We start from the raw sequence: 21742 nt of genomic DNA on the forward strand, positions 1-21742 counted from the left end.
CATGACCTAGTCACACAAGCTAGCTAACTATTATCATATTTAAAAATTACAATATATTTCCTCAGAGTAACTTTAACTTGTCATGAATTAATGGAACAAAATTATTCACTTTCATCTATTCCTTTCCGATCGCTTTGCGTCAAAAGTGAATTGTTGCTAGTATGACTTTGTCGTTGACTGTAACTTATTTTAGACAATGCTAACATTCCAGCAATAACATTCATCTGAAATAGCATTATGACCTTACGCAATATGTTTCCCCCCATTTTTTTTTGTTTTCAGAAACAACAGAAATGTCTCTAGCTGCTTCTGTAAGCAGCTATATTTCGAGATACTTTAGCTAGCTAGCTAATATCTAAAAGATTAACAATTTACTTTGATGTAGTTGGCTAACTTTACAAAATTGTTTCGCTAGCCATCCAAATAAAAAGCAAAGTTGTGCTTGCATGACTAGTTGTCATCGATCAACTGTATTTTATCTCACTTATTTTATGATGTGTTTATGGAATTAAACATTGCTGAAATTGAAGTCTGTGTTATTAGCTTCATCACTCCAGCTACGGCTAATTTGTGTGCTATTTATTTTTAAAAGGAGTTCTTTACATTAAAAGTAACAAATGCAACTGAACATGACAAATTTAAACAAAACTAATCATTTTTTGTTAATTTATTTATGTAATTTTTTGGCTTCACGAAGTTCAGGGACGTCTTTATTCGCTTGTTTCAGCCTCGATCTTTAACAAGGATGCAGAAAGGGTCTCACACGCTTTCCCTTTCTTGCTCTTCTGACCTCCAGCTGACCTCATCAAATGAAATGAACTTGTTCAGTGAGGTGAGGAAGACAAAGCACCACTTGCGAGACCCTCTTGGAAATAAAAGGAATAATTTCTGACACGTCAGATACAGCATTATTTGTGCTATTTGCTTTTTTTTCTCTCTCTCTTTCAATAAACCAACATCAATGAGCAGTTTTTCTTATTGGAACATGGTGACCTGGTAAATGTTAGCATGTAGCATCTGTGTCCATAACACTCACATGAATGTGTAGTTGGTAGTAGTAGATGCAGTAGTAGTAGTCTTCGTTGGGAATTTAAAGAAAACACGACATCATGAAAAATTTGTCATAGCAAGTAACATCTATCAATCATTCTTATTTTTTCATATATGATATTTTAAGTCAAATATCGCATTACCTTTGCTTTCTGTACATTACGATGGTCCTTACGATTTATCCAGGGCACACCGCAATATTTTGCCGATAAGCTAGCAGGCTACTAAAAAAGCAACAATGAAGTATATTTTCATGACAGTTGTTTCCTTCGAATAAATTTGACATGCAAACATTTATTTGGTAAACACGATATGAAAATGACTGTTTTAATTTTTTATGACATGAAAAGTATTGTAGCTAGCAACGCACCAAGTTTGCTTTGCTGGACTCAACCATTTGGTCAAAAAAAAAAAGGGCTGTGGAAAAAATTACCAACACAACAAACACATCCTGGTGTTCAAACAGCGCTCAGAACAAAGAGCTGAAATTTCACAGATAAACAGAAATGACGGATGCTTTATTGTCGAAAGGTGTGTGTTTGCTGAAAGCTAAACCGGAGGCGGACTCAGGGAATATGAAACACCTCACACCTGGAAGAAGTACTTATTGGCTTGAAACATAAACACACACACACACACACACACACTTTCGTTAAGCATTCATCTGACAGTAAACAGTGCTGGTGGTGCCATTGCTAAAAATAAAGGAAATGTAATATGTCACACTTTCTGACAACACACATTTAAACATTCACTCCAGTCTATAAAAACTGCAAAACAAAAAGAAAAGCATTAGGGGAAAGTCAGATTCAAAGTGAAAAGCTCATATGTCAACCACACGGGGTAGCTTTTTCGATAACACTTTCAGCAACGCCCGTAATGAAAGCTGTGTCCCTAACGCTAGGATTTGTGACAAGCTAGTGTTAGCATGTTCGTTTTAGTTGTCTTAATAGTACTATATGGTTGGCAAGGGACCGTGTATTTCCTATATTACCCATAACACACAAAGTGTTTCAAATTGGGAGAACACTGTTGCTCGGTAACTGAAAATATACGCGATGCATAAGCGAGCTACTGTTTCATGCTAATGATTTAGCTCGCTAATACTGTGCCGTTATAAGTCTTGCGTACAAACTAATTTAAACACAGTGACTGTGGAAATCATAGAACCATCATGAATGTTAAAACTTACGTCAAATATATTGTCAAAATACAAAAAAAAAGTGATATAATCCAAGCAAAATTATGATTTGGCTAACTTGCATTTAGCCGTTATTTTCTTATACAGACACTCTGAAGGTCTAGTGACAATGAAAATGTGATATCGCCTTCAGGAATATCAACTTTTGGCTGGTAAAATGTGAAAACAAATACGAGGAAAAAATATCTGACAAAACAAATTAGACTGGTACCAAAATTCAAAAAAGTGCTTATTTAAGGAGTTAAAGGCATTTTTGAGACAAAGTCGGCAAACAGTCTTATTTTGTCAATTTGGGTGTGCCAAATTCAAATCTGCAATATGCCGAGCTCTATCTGACCTCTGTTGACCTCTAGAGGTCATTGAACTTTGGGCCTGTAAACGTCTCAGCTGAACCCAGTTTCTCAGCTTTCTAAGGAATGAAATGTACTAAAATGATTAATGAAGTTAGCAAATGGCCTTGTTTGTTAAATGTTTGGGTGCTGAATTCATTTTTCATTTGTAAAACGACATATGACCTCTGATAACCTCAAGGTCATTAAACTTGGCCTATGGGGGTAAGGATCACTGGAGGAGTAGTACCTTTCTGGTGGCCAAACCATCTCGGCGTCCCAGACTGGTCTCCCCAAATCCAGCGGCATGCAATGCGTCATATACTGGCCAACTCATCACCAGCAAGTGGCCATCTCATCTAGCCTCTCGCATGCTGAAGACCGTCCGCAGTGGCTCCACGCGCCGCCCCCGGTTCTCGCTGAACGCGGCGGATCTAGGGGAGCAAACCCCCCCCCAAAAAAACCATCACGCTGGTGGACCATCATGCACTCTCGAGTTTGGAGAGTTCTGCTGCAGGGATTAGCTCCCCGGTCGTTGAGGTAACCTTGCCACTGGATTCGGAACTTTTCTCCGTATAGCAACGTGTGGCTATTGTTCGTGCTCCAGTAGTCCCACGTTAAACTACTTCATGCACATGGCGTCCATTGAGTCTTTTTGAAAGTCCTATGGTGATAGGCAAGAGGCGACGGGGACAGGATTAGTGAGATCTGGGAGTCCTTAGTCTCAACCCGACACAGTAGGCGACAGAGACCTGATTCAGTCGCTCCATTCTTGGACTGGAACAGAAGAGTGGCCCGGCAGCTATCTCTGTGACTGAGAAGCCCTATTTAGGATCCGCTCCGCTCACCCCGTAGGGGAGGGGGCTAGAAAAGGTGCCCCAAAAATAGCCTGTTCCAACCTTCCCTGGCTGGGTTACCGCACCCAGCAGGATCACCATTTTGCGGTCGAACAACCTACAAGATGAATTTTGGTACTTGGAATGTACGCACCCTATTAGATGACTCTGGAAACTCTGACCGTCCGGAGAGAAGAACTGCTCTTGTATCAAGAGAACTACGCCGTTTTGATATCGATATCGCCGCTCTTCAGGAAACAAGAAGAGCGGGTTCTGGTCAGCTTAAGGAGGCTGGTGGAGGTTATACCTTCTTTTGGCAAGGCAGACCCGAAGGACAGCCGCGGATTCATGGCGTCGGATTTGCCATTAAGAATGACATCGTCAATCATCTCACCGAGGTTCCACAAGGCATAAATGAACGTATTATGACCTTACGTTTAACCCTGTCCAGCAGCCAGCATGTAACCATCATATGCGCATATGCACCTACCCTGGACGCTGAAGACGAGGTGAAAGAAGCATTCTATTCAAACATGGACTCAATCTTGACCAAAACTCTCAAAGAGGACAAAATCGTTCTCCTTGGAGACTTCAACGCCAGGGTAGGCAGAAATAACGAGCTCTGGAGGGGCACAATCGGTAAAGACGGCATTGGAAATTGCAACTCTAATGGCACACTGCTACTCACCTTATGCGCCGAGCACCAGCTTGTTATTACCAACACCATGTTTCATCAGAGAAACAAGTATAAAACCACCTGGCAACATCCTCGCTCGAAGCACTGGCATTTGATTGACTATGCCATAGTTTGCGCCCGAGACCTGAGCGAGGTCAGAATAACGAAGGCGATGGTTAGTGCTGACGACTGTTGGACTGACCACCGACTCGTTCGAGTTGTCCTTTTCTTCCAGCTAATGCGGAAGAAGCGGAACATGGCAAAGCTTGTGCGCCGAAGGCTTGATGTCGGGAGACTTAAAGACCCGGACGTATGTGATGATTTGCAAAGGTCTCGCTGTCATACCCTTACTTTTGTAGGTGGTAATGACGCTATAAAATACTGGGATGACCTCAAGAAAGCAATCATTACTAGCTGCGAAGAAACCATTGGTTACAAAACACGGAAACACCAGGATTGGTTTGACGAGAATGATGAGGTGATCACAGAAATGGTCTCTAGGAATAGGAAGGTGTTCACTGATTGGCAGAATGACCCCCTGAATAACAACAAAAGGGAAGCCTATCAGACCATTCGGGCTGAGGTCCAGTGGCAGATTTGAAAGTTAAAAAATGAGTGGTGGGCTAACAAGGCTAACGAGATCCAAAGCCTCGCGGATAAAGGCGACACCCGCGGCCTTTTCAGTGCCATCAAGGCAACGTATGGCCCAACCTCATGTGGTGCAACCACAGTTAAAGACCAAGATGGGACTCTCCTGAAGGACAGTAAGAGCATTAACCACCGCTGGATGGAGCACTTTCGGGAGCTCCTGAACCGTGATTCTTCTGTTGACGAGTCCGTCTATGACGAGATCGAGCAGCTAACTGTCAATCTTGAGCTTGGTAAAGAACCCAGTCCCTCCGAAATACGAACTGCCATTGCACAGATGAAAAACGGGAAAGCTCCAGGCATCGATGGAATCCCAGCAGAAGTATTTAAGCTTGGAGGGTCTGAACTAGAGCGTTGCATCTACAAGCTTATCCTTCTTATCTGGGAAAAGGAGGTCTTAGCGCCGGACCTACGAGATGCAGATATTGTGAAAATCTTCAAGAAAGGTGACAAATCTGTGTGTGGTAACTACCGCGGTATCTCACTGCTTGCCATTGCTGGCAAAATAGTCACCTGAGTCATGGCGAATCGTCTTCAACCACATGCTGAAACGTTCCTCCCGGAGACACAGTGTGGTTTCCGTGCAAATAGAGGAACAATAGATATGATCTTCACGGCTCGGCAGCTCCAAGAAAAGTGCCGCGAACAACATCAACCCCTGTACATGGCCTTTATTGATTTGTCGAAGGCCTTCGATTCTGTCACCCGCGAGGCCTTGTGGAGGATCCTAGCCAAGTTCGGCTGCCCTGAGAAATTTGTCAACATTCTCAAACTCTTCCATGATGGTATGTCTGCAAGAGTTCTTGACAACTGCTCCAGTAGCGACCCGTTCGAAGTGCGGACCGGTGTAAAGCAAGGCTGTGTGATTGCTCCTACACTCTTCTCCATATTTATATCAGCTGTCCTTCAGTTAATGAAAGACCAGCTTCCTGATGGAGTCGCAATCACCTACCATTTCGATGGGGGTCTTTTCAATCTAAGAAGGCTGAAAGTGAAAACCAAGACTCGCACAACTTCCATCATCGAGCTTCAATATGCCGACGACAACTGCGTTTGCGCAACCTCCGAAGAGAGTCTCCAAGCTATTCTGAATGCCTTTGGGCACGCATACCAACGGCTGGGTCTGTCTGTCAATGTGAAAAAGATTGAGATACTCTACCAACCTGCTCCCGGCCAAGTGATTGTCCTCCCCTCCTTTAAAATCAACGAGACAGCTCTGGAGAATGTAGAATCTTTTCCATACCTTGGCAGTATTCTCTCTGTCAAAGCAAACATCGATGATGAGATTCAGCATCGCCTACGAGTTGCCAGCTATGCCTTTGGACGAATGCATGAGAGAGTATTCGAGGAGAGAGGCATACACATCGAGACTAAAGTGAAGATCTATAAGGCGGTGGTCTTACCCTCCCTCTTGTTCGGCTCCGAGTCTTGGACCACATACAGGCGTCATCTAAAGGCCCTTGAAAAGTATCACCAACGCTGCTTGCGTCGCATTCTCGCCATAAGTTGGACGGATCACCGAACCAATACAAGCGTTCTAGAGGAAGCCAACTGCTCAAGCGTAGAGGCCATGGTAGTTCAAAACCAACTCCGCTGGTCAGGGCATGTTTTTAGAATGGACAGCTCACACTTACCAAAGCAAATCCTCTATGGTGAGCTTAGCTCTGGAGAAAGATCAGTTGGAGGGCAAAGGAAGCGATTCAAAGACAACCTCAAGGCCAACTTGAAAGCCTGTAAGATCAACCCAGATAACTGGGAAGAACTTGCCTCTGACCGCACGAAGTGGAGGGGACAAATACATGAGGGTGTTGCCTCCTTTGAGTCTGCCAGATGCGACCGTTGTGAGGAGAAGCGCCAAAACCGCAAGGCCCGTGAAAGGGCTCCTCCCTCAACGACCACTTCTTTCGCGTGCCCGGCCTGTCGACGGTTGTGTGCGTCCCGCATCGGCCTTGTGAGCCACCAGAGGACTCACAAATGATGACCAACGGGCAATCATACTCGCAATGCGAGGGATTCCTGATGATGATGATAGGCCTATGCATTTAACGGCATTTTTAAACTGACTTTACTCCCCCAAAAAGAATATGAACAGACAAAAAACAAATAGAAAGGAACAAATACAACATTAAATGCCAGTCCATGTACATGTGACTTACTTTTCACAATGAGAATGCCTAGGCGATCACCTTACATAACATTGCATTACATTTAGCGGTTATTGTTTATACAAAGCTACTGAAAAAAGGACAGATTCAGCAGCATACAAAATGTGGGGGCATACAGGGTATACAGGTTAATCAGGGTTAGTATATATGAGAGTTTTTTTCTTTGTTGTTTGTTTTTTGTTTTGTTTTAAACGGGGTAAAGCCTTTACAAAAAACAAACAACAAAGAAAAACTCTCATATATACTAACCCTGATTAACCTGTATACCCTGTATGCCCCCACATTTTGTATGCTGCTGAATCTGTCCTTTTTTCAGTAGCTTTGTATAAACAATAACCGCTAAATGTAATGCAATGTTATGTAAGGTGATCGCCTAGGCATTCTCATTGTGAAAAGTAAGTCACATGTACATGGACTGGCATTTAATGTTGTATTTGTTCCTTTCTATTTGTTTTTTGTCTGTTCATATTCTTTTTGGGGGAGTAAAGTCAGTTTAAAAATGCCGTTAAATGCATAGGCCTATAGGCCAAGTTTAATGACCCTGAGGTTATCAGAGGTCATATGTCGTTTTACAAATGAAAAATGAATTCAGCACCCAAACATTTAACAAACAAGGCCATTTGCTAACTTCATTAATCATTTTAGTACATTTCATTCCTTAGAAAGCTGAGAAACTGGGTTCAGCTGAGACGTTTACAGGCCCAAAGTTCAATGACCTCTAGAGGTCAACAGAGGTCAGATAGAGCTCGGCATATTGCAGATTTGAATTCGGCACACCCAAATTGACAAAATAAGACTGTTTGCCGACTTTGTCTCAAAAATGCCTTTGGGTGTCACAATTCTGGATTTTGGTACCAGTCTATATGATTTAGCTAGCTAGCAAGGAGTAATTAAACCTCTTTGGCAGACAGTGTGAAGACAAACTGACAGGGAAAACAAGACTGAATGACTGGGAACAACAAAACTTACCTCAAACGCGTTGAGAAACAAGCGTACGAGCAAAATTCTGATTTGGCTAACGAGCATGTCGCCATTAAATCTCTTATCCAGACACTGTAAAGGGATAGTGATCGATCCTTCAGCAACATTTACCTCAGATGTTTTGGTAAAATCGAAGAAAACATTGGACAAAAGTTATGATTTGAATCGTTAGTGCTGAGTCATCTCATACAAACAGTGAAAATGGGACAGAACCATCAGGAATGTCAAGATTTACCTCAGATATATTCATTAAATAGTAAAAAAAAAAAAATCAATTCTAAATGATTAACCCTATAACGTAGCCAATAGAGCTTTCAGAGAGACTGTGTAAAAGCCCAGTGGCAATGAAAATGTGGTAGAACCTTCAGGAATATCAACGTTTACCTCAGATGTGTTGGCAAAACACTAAAAAATGCAAAGAAAAGACTATATGACGAAAATTGCGATTTAGCCACCTAGCATATATTAAATCTCTTATACAGACAGTGTAAAGACACAGTGTCCATGGAAACAAGACAGAACCATTGGCACCATCAACGTTTACCTCAGATGTGCTGGAAAAACACACCTGACAAACTAATGAAGATGATACACTACCGTTCAAAAGTTTGGGGTCACCCAGACAATGTTGTGTTTTCCATGAATAGTCACACTTTTCTTTACCACCATAAGTTGTAAAATGAATAGAACATATAGTCAAGACGTTTTTCTGGCCATTTTGAGCATTTAATCGACCCCACAAATGTGATGCTCCAGAAACTCAATCTGCTCAAAGGAAGGTCAGTTTTATAGCTTCTCTAAAGAGCTCAACTGTTTTCAGCTGTGCTAACATGATTGTACAAGGGTTTTCTAATCATCCATTAGCCTTCTGAGGCAATGAGGAAACACATTGTACCATTAGAACACTGGAGTGAGAGTTGCTGGAAATGGGCCTCTATACACCTATGGAGATATTGCACCAAAAACCAGACATTTGCAGCTAGAATAGTCATTTACCACATTAGCAATGTATAGAGTGGATTTCTGATTAGTTTAAAGCGATCTTCATTGAAAAGAACAGTGCTTTTCTTTCAAAAATAAGGACATTTCAAAGTGACCCCAAACTTTTGAACGGTAGTGTATGTTTGATTGGCCTTGTTGGCACGCAGCCTTTAAATTTCATACAGATAGTGGAATGAGGCAGTGAACATAGAAATAAATCAGAACAAAAGGGAATGTCAACATTCATCTCTGATGTCATGGTGAAATTGTAAGAAAATACAACCCCAAATCAGAAAAAGTTGGAATGGTATGTTGAAATTGAAAACAATGATTTGTAAATAATCTTTGAGCTGTATTGCACTCAAAATAATACAACAGCACATTATTTAATGATTTACCTCATGAATTTTATTGTTTTCAAAATAAACACTTTTTTTTTTTTTAAGTTGAAACAGTAAAGTATTTACCACTTTATAATGTTCCCATTCCTTCTCCAAACACTTAAAATATGTTTCAGGGCTGAAGACACCAAAGTGATGAAGTGTTTCAGGTGTTATTTTGTCCCGTTCTTCCTGTAAACAGGTCTTCAGGTGTGTAACAGTTTGGGGTCGTAACTGTCATATTTTCATTTCCAAATTCTCCACACATTCTCTCTTGGGGACAGAGGGGACACACCCTCTTCTTCCACAGCCATGCCTTTGTAACGTGTGCAGAATGTGGTTTTGCATCGTCTTGTTGAAATCTCCCTGGAAAAGACGTCGTCTTGAAGTCAACAGATGTTGCTCCAAAATCTCAGTGTACTTTTCTGCATTACATTTCTGCTCCATCGCAGAAGTGTAAATTACCTTTGCCAAGGGCACTGACACAACCCTATACCATGACACGCCCTGGCTTTTGGACTTGTTCCTGGTAACAGTCTGGACGGTCCTTTTCCTCTTTGGTCCGGAGCACAAGCCATCTATTTTTGACAAAAAAGACCTGGAATACTGATTCATCTGACCACAATACACCTTTCCATTGTGTGATGGTCCATCCCAGACGCCTCCGAGCCCAGAGAAATCGATGGCACTTCTGGACACAGTTACAGTAACATAAGGCTTCCTTTTTGCACAGTAAAGTTTTAACTGGTGTTTGTGGATGTAACTCTGTATTGTGGCTTGACAAATGTTTGGCAAAGTAATCCAGAGCCCATGTGGTTCTATCAGCTGTAGATGAATGACGGTTCTTAATGCTGTGCTGTCTGAGGGATCGAAGACCATGGGGGTTCAGATTAGGCTTGAGCCCTTTGCTCTTTCCGCACAGAAATTCCTCCAGATTCCTTAAATCATTTCAAGATATTATGTACTGTAGAGGATGAAATATCCAAATCCCTTCCTATATTTATTTGAGGAACGTTGTTTTTAAACATTTCAATTATTTTCTCATGCATTTGTTGATAAACTGGAGATCCTCAGCCCATCTTTGCTCCTCACAGACTAAGCCTTTCCTGGATACTGCTTTTGTACCAAATCATGATCACAATCACCTGTTGGCATCGCCTGCTTCAAGTCACAAAATTACTGAAGTGTTTTACCTCATTACTCGTCCTAAATTGCCCCATCCCAACTTTCTGTGGAATGTGTTGCAGGCAAGAAATGCAGGAATGGATGTCTATTAACAAATGAAATGAAGTTGATTTGACAAAACATGAAATATTTTGGATTTATTCTGTCTGCAATGAAATACAAGTTGTCAGAGTGCAGGCACTTATGGACGCAAATGCAGGTGAGAGCGGGTGCATCGCAAACTGGTAAACAAACCCAAATCGTGAGATGAGAATCAAAGGCAAGTTTGTGCTATGGGTCGGTCAATCAGCAAACAGGATGTCAGAGGTAAACAACAGTGTCAGGGCCGAGAGAATAACGAAACTGGGTCAGAAACAAAAAATAGTCAGGTCAAAACAACAAAGGCTTGGTCTGATCAGGTATGCAGACGCAGAACAATACTTCGCAATATGCTGGAGTGTTTGGCGTGCTTATAGAGGGAGTGGGGATTGAGAACAGGTGTACTCCCAATCTGTACTCAGGAGAAGGAGGGTGCTGAGGCGCTTGGGAGTTGTCGTCCGTGGCGGCCATGCTTGAAGGCTGCCACAAACTCACGCAGTCACTGAACACGTTTACATGTACATAGAGAGAATCGAATTTCTGCCGTTGCTCGACTGAAATCGAAGTTCAAAATGCCATGTATACACCTTAATTCGGCTGAAATTGAACCGAACTTGATTTCTCGGAATCGAGCTACACGACCTAGTTTATGCGATTTCTGCCGAGCTACTTTGTGCATGTATACCCTATCGAGCTAGTTGTCGAGCTACTTCCGGAAGTGACGAGTGACGAGACCACAAGCGGGAAACACAACAGCCTCGGTCGGCATGACAACAGTAGTAGCGAGCAGCAGAAGAGGTCAGGAGGAACAAACGAAGAAGAGAAAATGGCGATGTAGAGCTCTCTGAAGTGTGGGTGGAGCACAGAGGACGGCAGGACAAAGCTTCTGGTACTAATAGGCTTTTTATTGTCAGACTTTTCAGTTTAACAGCCTACTTTTATTCTTGAGAGAAAAAAACACACACACACACACACACACACGCGCACGCACGCGCGCTGTGTTCTAGTCCCGGGATGAGCTGTCCCCTCTGCCTCCTTAAATAGGGCGTGGTTACTGGGAAGACACACAAACACAGGTTAATTACCATCAGGTGAAGTGATTCTGCCACTCACCTTCCCTGGCTCCGCCCTCCTGTCACAGACCGGCGCTTGACCACGCCCCCACTGCCACAGGCAAGCAGAAACGTGCACTTCTTGAGCAATGAGGAGACAGAGTTCATGCTCATTCAGCTTAAGGAGTTGAATATATTAAAATTCATGGACGGGAGAAAAACGCGCAATGGAGAACACGGAACTGATAACTTTGTTTACACTCTCGAATAGCTCTTTTTCATGATGACAACTGGAAGTGTACCAACACGATAGGGCATGTTGCGCCACCTGTGGCTCGGGTGCACAATGCACCTCACACAATAGCCCGATTTCAGTTGTGTGCATGTAGGATTGGATTTCTCTGTCACCCTGCTGGGACCTTCAGCTCGATTACCGACAGCAGCTCGATTTGGATGTGCATGTAAACGTAGTCACTGACACAAGTCAAAGTCAATTGAGAAATCACTGCTTTCTTTTTTATTTATGTTTTTCATCATATAACTTTTTTTTTTATTTGGGGTTGTACTTAAGAAAGACTATATAATGAAAATTATGATATACCTAGCTCATGCATCGCTGTTCAGTCTCTAATACTGAAGGGACAGTGACACTGAAAATGAGACAGAACTATTGGAAACATCAACGTTTACCTCAGATGTGATGGAAAAATATGAACAAAAAGCTCAGCAGGACTAAAATGACACAGTAGTTACACTTAGCATCAGTTAAATCGGTGCCACCATATTGAAAAACATCAACGTGCTTTTATTTATGTTGTAGCAAGCTCGTCAGTAATATTTGCCATGACTGATTGTGTGTGGATTTGTTTTCCGGTGGTGTTTGAGATATTTTATGTTAAACGAGTTACTTCGGAGTGTAAACACAGAATGTTAAAAATACAACTTTAAAGTAGTTCTAGAATTTTAGAACCCACTATTGATGAAAATGTAGTATAAGGGTATATATTCAATGTATGCAAATTAAAAATAAAAAATTTCCCCATCAAAGGGGTGTATTTGAGCGACAAAACCGAGCTTCTGGGAAGCATTTCCTGGAAATCCCAGTCGGGAGTCACGTGACCGATGACGTAGTAAATTGACCAGGATGGCAGCATCCAGTATAAACACAAGCGAAATGAGTGAATCAGACAGCGATTATTCAGACGAAATTGCATCTGAAGACGAAAGTGAATCGTGTTCCGGTCGAGGTGAGTCGATGCACAACATTTTTTCTACTAAATCAGAGGTCTGGGCCGAAATGTGCGTCGTGATCGGCAGTATATTTGGGGCGAACCGATGGCGTTCAAGCGGCCTTTCCAACAACACGGAAATGACTGCAGCTGTCAAAGTCTGCTTTGTGTGCGTTCGGAGCTTGGGGAGAAGAAAAATGCGGGCCTGAATGGGGACAGTCACGGCTGTATCGTAGAAGTGCAAAGCAGGAACTCGTCCAGGGATCGTCTAGTTCTTGTTTAGTTAAAGAACCCTTTAAAGGTTCGGGAAGCTCGTTCAAAGCGCGCCTCAAGATTCTCCCATGGACTATAAAAACCACTTTTCCCTTTACACTCACCAGCATAAATATGTGCACTAGCCTTCAACTAGCACCAGTCTGCCCTCGTCCGCTTTACTTGCCGGTTCCACTCAGCGAGATCGGATCCATTATTCTTATCAGGATCAGGGAACTGATGCAGAGATACTCCGTCTTTGTTGGTTTTAGAACAGCCGTACGCGACACACTTTTTTACCATCGTATACAGTGGAAATAATCCGTAGATCCGCGAATTGTCACTCACAGTCACAGTATGTACAGGAAGTGAGCTGTCTAGCTTGTCAATTTACTACGTCATCGGTCACGTGATCGCGGCGCGATGTTTTGCTCATGGGCTATCGCAGAAAATCCTCTATAAAATCATTACGGATAAACATTTTTTAGTGATTTTTTTTGTAATATACTACAAATATTAGTATTCATCGTTACATGCAAAGGCGATTTTCAAATTCTAAAACTACTTTAAACTTGATCATCATGGTATAGGATGGTTTTGTGCAGAGTTTTGTGTGATGGCTGTAAAACCGGGCCCATATGTGGGATGCTGGGGGTTACTGAACCCTATTTATGAGTTGGCACACACACACACACACACACACACACACACACACACACACACACACACACACACACACATCCTCAGGCATGGATGAGGAAGGAGACGAGACGCACCTGCTGTTCTTAAAGCCAGATGAGTGGAAGTCCTATTTCCCTCAAGGAAAGGTAATACACCTGACAGGCATACACACACAATTATCCCATTCCCGCAAGAGTAAAGATTGTGACGTTTTTTTGAAGCAAACCAGTCACGAGTTGAAAAAAAAAAAGGCAGATCGGATATCAGAGGGAAAAAAGATCAGAATTATCAAGGATTTTTTTTTCATTTTTCCCTAAAATATTCACATTTTAAGAGACTTGACTGTAATTTTTGTTTGGATGGACTTAACTCATTTAAAAAAAAAAAAAAAAAAAAAAATATATATATATATATATATATATATATATATATATATATATATATATATATATATATATATATATATTTAAATCTGAGGTTTGTTTTGAGCTATGTAGCTAGTTTTGCTGTACTGTTAATGTTAAGTCATTCAGTTAAAAAATAACCCCAAAAAAACCCACACACACACACACACACACTTTAAAGTGCATATTCTGGACCAATTTCGTTTTTTTTTTTAATATGAAAGTATGTCCCTTTACACACTCATCCAGAAGGGTAATTTTGCACAAGGCCATCTGTCTACAGCAGAAAAAAATAAAATAACAAAACGCATCTGGAAAAATCCCAAGGGAGTCTGGAGCCAGATTCATGACGTCACCTGCGGAACCCACAGCAGGCTGCGAGAGCTTTGCATGGTTTCAGTGCACAGCCTGTGTAGACCAAGCGCTCCCATTTCTCTCTCATTGTCCGGTCTTTTGGGAAACGATGAGTACTAATCCCATCAAGATTGGTGTTGCTACACCCTCCTACGATACATCTGTTAACCATTTTAATAATTACGTGATAACGTTGAAGAAATTTGCAGGTTGTTTTCTCATAAACAAACCAGCGCTGACGTAGGATTCAGAGGGAGGCGTCCCGCACGCGATGTCACGAAAATCAGTGTTTCCCGGGAAATCCAAATGCCAAGTTTTTTCAGAGGCGGACCAATTCGCCTCAAATGGCTTGATTTCAACTGAATGTTTCTGGTATTGCGCAAGGTAAAAAAATTGCACAAAATGCAAAATGTGACAGATATTTGACCAAAGTTTAATATAAAATAGGAGAATTACTGTACATTGATCTTGCTCCTGAATTTACCCATGATATGCACTTCAAAGCATCGTAGCTTATCAGGAAAAATCTCGATCATCTGATACTCAAGGTTTCAGTATCAAGCGTTTTCATGCCATTTCTACTGAAAGTGGTTTAACAAACAAAGAATAAAGAGTTTCCTTAACATTTTGGAAAATAAAGTGAATATCCTGTGCGCAAGCTGCTGCTGTTTGGACGATGCTGAAGCAGATTAGCGCTTGAGAAAAATGAACCAAACAGGAAATTATTATGCTAAGTGTGCTAAGTAGTATCTTTTTATCCTCATCCTTTTCCATTCCAAAAACAAAGCCACACAATGTGTTATTAAGAGACACAGTGCATTCATGGGTTCTTTGTAATTCGCAGTTTGACGGTTACACTTACAGCAATTACAATGTTTAATTTACGGATTTAGCTCTGTATGTGGTGCAAAGCACGGGTGGCTAAAGTTTAGTCGAGCGTGAACGTCTGTGTGTGTGTGTGTGTGTGTGTGTGTGTGTGTGAGAGAGAGAGAGAGAGAGTGAGAGAGAGTATGTTGATGTGACTCCTCTTGAAGTCTCTGGGGGACCGAGGATGTGGAGTGTTGATCGTTGCGTCTCGCTGATAAGCTAAAATGTTTCCAGAGCGTAAAGAATTGCGTGGTGCGCAAGAGGGATAAGGCGTAATCTAGCACCGCACACCGAACCGCTCACTAATATTTGCATTGGAAATCAGGTGGAAGTTATGCTAAGCTCGCCATTATAGCCTCCTCTGTGTCTGTCTGTGTGAAAAGGTTCCTTCATTTAAATATGGCCTCTTCTCCATGCAGGAAAGTCGAATAATAGCTCGTGGAAAAGCCCTTTTTTTTAAAATCACAATATATTGAAGTGTCTATTGCTAATATCAAACAATAAACACGCGCGCACACATTGTAACTGCTAATGTTTAGGAAGCGCAATGCTAAATTATCAGTGGAATGAAGTGCCAGGCTAAAGGGCTTTGTATAGGATTATATTAATCATAATAATGATGTCACAACAAGATCAAAAGAAGGGTGGCGTCCATCATCATCCCAGACACACTGGTGCACGTTCCACTCCGGAATCTGAAGCTGGGCAAAGGTTTGTGCCATGCTGCGCTAGTTTTGGCATCTCACATATGAAACGTCACTGTAATTTATTTCATATCAAACACACTCAATATTTATAATAATGTGAAAACATTAAAACTCAAAGCTCCACCTTTGACTGCTTCAAAGCTCTGACACTGGAGACTCCTTCCATCGGTGGAATGTTTTCAATGTCTCCTCAAAGAAAACTCAATTTTTTTTTACAAATCTGTTGAGAATTTTCATCCCTGTGAAGGAGATGTTTCAATAGAAACAATAACAGACTGGATTAGAACCTGTGCAGTAATGCCAGAGCTGCTGCAAGGGAAAATTAATCAACACCTAATAACCAATCAGAATCCAGAACTCAACTCGTTGAGGTGTAATCATGATGAGCTTTACCAGGGAATTCAACCAAGGGGAAAACTGTGAGTCCTGGAATGCAGGAATACTGCACGGAATATTGCACTAATGCAGAAAACAGGAGATACTTTTGGCACTCAGCCCTGCTGCATGCTCTCTCTCTCTCTCTCTCTCTCTCTATCTATCTATCTTTATTTCTTCAAGGAGTTGGAACAGAAAAGTGATTGAAGTCTGCTTTCTACAGCCGAATTTCTTGAAACCGCGTGAAATCGTGCGGCTAATCGGCTAAATCTCTCAACACAAAGAGATAATTGCTCACCAAATTAGCGTACCTGAGACCCATTGCGTTCGGTCATGCCTAGTTTTGTGCAAAGTGATCATGGTGATATTAGGGCTTAATTAAGATCAGGCCAGAGTTGTGAAGGTCGACCATTAGCACCAGGATCATTGAAATGCTAATTAAGAGCAGATTAGAAAGTTACGCTCCTTTACAGGGGGTTATTAGATAATTACTCACTGTGTAATAATGATTATAGGCCACACAGACTGTGTGCATGTGTGTGTGAGTGTGTGGGAAATCTTCGGTTAGCATGAGTAAAACGAAACAGTCTTTACATACAATGTCAGTGTTTCCCCATGTTCCCTTCATATGAAAAGAATATTATGATTGCAAATGATTCCTAAAATTCCATTTGTTAAATCATGGTTTGAAATTTGTCTCGACGTGAAAATGAAAATGCATAGTAGTTCCTGGTGTTTTGAACTGTGACCCCTGATAAGCCCATGACCTCAACCACGACCTTCGTAATCCTTTCAAAACACTGAACGTCAGGATCACTTGGATATCACTGGGGGAATCTGGGGTTCTGAGAATGCATTGCCCCAAGCCTGGGCACATGGGGCATTGGGAATATCAGGCCATGCAAAGACAGGGAAACTGGGAGGATATGGTCTTGGGAATATCGGGCTCTTGAAATGTAGGTGCCTGGGACTGAGAATATAGGGTCTTGGAAATATGTAGCCATTGGAAAGACAGAGGCCTGGACATACAGGATCCTGGGAATGTGTGTCACTTAAGAAACATACAGGCCTGGGAATATTTCAAATTAGCAACGTGTCACCTTGGGAAGATAGAGATCTGGCATGTGCAGACCTTGGGACTCCAGTGTTCCAGGGATGTGCATCACTTGAAAAAAAAAAAGACCTGGAAATGTGTACGCACTGGGAATATCGAGAACTTGGATTATAGGATTCTGGCTACATGCATCTCCTGAGATTAGAGAGACCTGAAAATGTACTGTATAGTCCTTGGGATCATACAGACTTGGGAAAAGCATCGTGGTCATGTGTATTCCTTGGGAAAGTAGAGACCTGGGAATGGACGGGCCAGAGAATATACAAGATTGGGAATACAGGGTCCTAGGAATGTGTCTCCCTGAGGAACAGATAAACCTGGGAATGGAAAGGATCTGGGAATATACGGTCCTGGGAATGTGTAGCCTTGGGAAGACAGAGATCGAAGGTAATGAAATCATATGTCTTTGGGAATTTATTATTCCTTTTGGAATCATAAGGCTTGGGGAAGATTGGGCTCTGGAAAAAGAGGTCATTGGAAATATCGGGCCTTGGAAAGATGGGATCCTGGGATCAAACAGCTCAATGAACACCAATCCTTAAGAGCATACTGATGTAGGAATATAGTGCCCCAGGAGTATAGGGTCCTGCAATTATTGGGCATTGGGAAAATATAGCCCCGGGAATATCGAGCCTTAAGGTTGCAATCATGGGTTCCTCAGGACTTAAGGCAGTGGGGATATTAGCCCCTGGGAATACAAGACCCAGGAAATGTAAGGCCTTTGCTAACTTTACTTGGCTGGAATTATGTTTCTTCAAGTTTTGGTAAACTAGTTACAGTGAGATAATGCAGCCAGCAAGCAGCTTACATGTTATCCGTGTTGGTGAAAATAGCAGAAAACACTGCGTCATATTGTTCCAGTCATTAATCTGTTCAATCAAAATTCTGTGAAGAGGAAAAATGTGTGGAGCAGATTGTGCTAAATCTGGCATTATCCCCATCGTTAGGCTCTCAAAAGGAGCAGGGGGATCCATGCATCAGCGTTCTTTAATCATCTTCAATCGGCTGCTCTCCTCCTCTGAGCTCTCCAGCTGAGAGAGAGACAGCGTGACCCCCCAGTTCCCACCGGAGAGCTCTGGCCACTGCGCCACTGCAAACATTATTGCACTGTCATTAGCATAATGATTTCCCCCGTCTCATCTTCCCTCCCTCCTCATCTCTCTCTCTCTCTCGCTCTCTCACATGCTGTGGGTTGTTACCCCGAAAAGCTCCCTGAGGTCCTCAAGTGTTTTAAGCTTGTTAATAATCATTATGGATGTGCAGCCGAGTGGGTGAAGAGAATAATTAACTCACCTGAGGCACTCGTGATGATTCTGTTAGGACATTTTCATTTCGTCCATCAGGGACTCATTAGAGACGGTTAATAAACGCCAGGACAAAAACATCTCGGTTTTGTGTAAACCTCTGATGCGGGGTCCAAAAATTCATCAGTTCGCAAACTCATCACGACAATAATTAACGTTCGCCAACTAAATGAGTGCTCATGGTTTAGCATTGCTGATCATTGATACGTTGTTGATTAGCATGTCATTTAGTTCTTCTTCCTTGGAAGTCGTGATGCTAATGGCTAATCTGTAGGTCGTCTGAGCCAGAATGTCGGCAACCGTTCATCCCAAATGAAGTATGTTATTGAGTATTGTACCTCACACACAATTTACATATTGGTGAAACAGATTATCAAACAAGTTAGCATAAAAACAAACGTGTTATCATTGGTTCATTCCCATGGAATGCTAATCTGTGGGTCATGCTAGCTGTAAAACTGATACGTTGCATTTATCCTCAGAAATAAGTTGTGGGTGAAGAATTTCTGAACTGGAAAACTGCAGACAAACACTTTAAAGGAAGGAAATCGCTTGATCCACTGCATGGTAAGATTACACCTCAGAATATAACATGACGTTACAGGTCGAGGAATACTTTTAAAATGACAAACAGCACCTTTAATAACGGACCACATTCCTGGCATTTATGTTGTTATTCTATAAATAAGGGAAGTACTGTTTACTGTTTATTCTTCGCAGCACCTCAGCAATGCTAACCGCGATCCTTATAATGGCAATGTCTTTGATATGATTTAAAAAAATCTTGCTCTATTTTTGTATCGCCACATTTTAGTGTTGAAATGTGAACAAACCCACTTCTGAGAAAGAACAAAACGCTCCAGCTTGCTCAGCGATCTTTTCCCATCAAGGATTTGTTCACATCGTACACACGCTAAATGCAGAGATGAAACGCACACACTCCTTAATGGACGTCCAAGTCTAATCTCCAGCTCGACTCGGAGATACACTCGGGCTTTACGTCTCCGGCAAACAGTCATTAAAAAGTCCTGCGGTGTCTTTAAGGCTAAAGGTGGATTAGCGTCTCGATGCACACTCATGTCACTGCAGGAAAAGACAAAGTGGAAAACGTGGGAGGTATGGTGGCTGCGTTTCATCTCTGCATTTCACGTCTGAAGCTGAGAATTATTTATCGAAAAACAAAGCTGTTCAGCCTTTCTCTCTTTGTTTTTTCCCCAAACATGGACAGAAACCATGATGGCTAATCTGATGTGTCATGCTAGCAGTGTTTGGACTCTTGGTGTTGACACTAAAATGGTTCTTTTGGAATTAAAAGAAAGTGGCACAAATGAGCAACTGTTTTCTGGTTTGACTGAAACTACGTTCAGGGCCAGAAAAATGCATACAGATGCTTTAAATGGAAAAACTAGCTTGATCTGCTGTTTTAGAAAATTTCACACCATCCTCCATCATGGGATATTTTATCAAATAGTCATGAAATGTTATATTTTAATGGAAAAAAAAAGTGGCAGAACTGAGCAGATGTGTTTTAGTTGAATGTAATTTCCAGCCCAGAAAATTGCATACAGATGCTTTAAATGAATAAAACACACATATATATATATATATATATATATATATATATATATATATATATATATATATATATATATATATATATATATATATATTGCATTGCAAGACTGCAAATCAGCACTGGTTTTTTTTTGGAAAACATATCTTTGAACAAGCCCTGTGATGACCTGGTGACTTGTCCAGGGTGTACCCCACCTTTCGCCCATAGTCAGCTGGGATAGGCTCCAGCTTGCCTGCGACCCTGTAGAACAGGATAAAGCGGCTAGAGATAATGAGATGAGATGAGATGAGATATCTTTGAACCTTTGTCATTATTACATGTTGATAAAAACACTTTTTAAAATTACAAACTGCAACTTTAATAATAATGGACCACATTTCTGCCATTTGTAAATGTTCATTTATTGATTGTAAGAAGCTCCATCTTGGATCAGCTATGTTTTTTTTTATCATCTTGTCTAATGTCTGAATTGTGGTGTTGAGCGTGCTGATTTCTGTAGCTACTGTTTAGCTCGCAAACTGCGCAGCTAGTTAACTCTACGTTTACATTTAGCGCCTTCACTGAGGACCCTTCAGTTTAACTGCAGCTCATATTCTTTGGTTCCATGAACTGTCATTGAAAATTGGTTTAAACAATTATGTCTTTCTATGACTCTGATGCTAATAGCTAACCTACGTATGCATCATGCTAGTCATAAATTCCATCCCACATTCACTTCAGAATGAACTCAAGGTTAAATCGTTGTAGCTTCAAGGTTAATTTGTTCACACATTCTAAAAGACAGCGAGTTCACACTTTCCTCTGAGAAAGTCACGATCGTGAGCTACTTAAGATGGAGCTAATTTCTGGGTCACGCTCACAGCGATTTCAGCGCTTTTATTCAGCACTAATTCAAAGTTTGAAGATTTTTTTTTTTTTTTGGGACTCATTGGAACAGTTAACGATGAGCACAAAGTTCCTGAGGAAACATGCTAGCTGTAATTCCATATCCATAGTTTTGAATGAACGAAATTAAGAGGAGCTAGTGCGTTTACATTTTAAAAAATTTCAGTATCTAAGCTACGAGTTAGCATGGCAAAGCTTTCAGGAAAAAAAATAAAATAAACAAATAGCATACATTGATTAGCATGCAAAACCGCAGGCATTTTGTCTTTTTTTTTCTTTTTGTTTTGCTAGTTCTCCTGCTCGGGCTAATCTCTGTCGCCCAGCGTTCATTGAGAAATAAATGAATTAGTGAGCATTAGTGCTTGAGCATCGTTTTCTTTTGCTGCTTTAAACAGGCAGTGATGTAGCACATGGGGACGGAGCTGTCAGGAA

This window comes from Neoarius graeffei, chromosome 5 (genome assembly GCF_027579695.1).
Source record: "Neoarius graeffei isolate fNeoGra1 chromosome 5, fNeoGra1.pri, whole genome shotgun sequence".
Taxonomy (NCBI): Eukaryota; Metazoa; Chordata; class Actinopteri; order Siluriformes; family Ariidae; genus Neoarius; species Neoarius graeffei.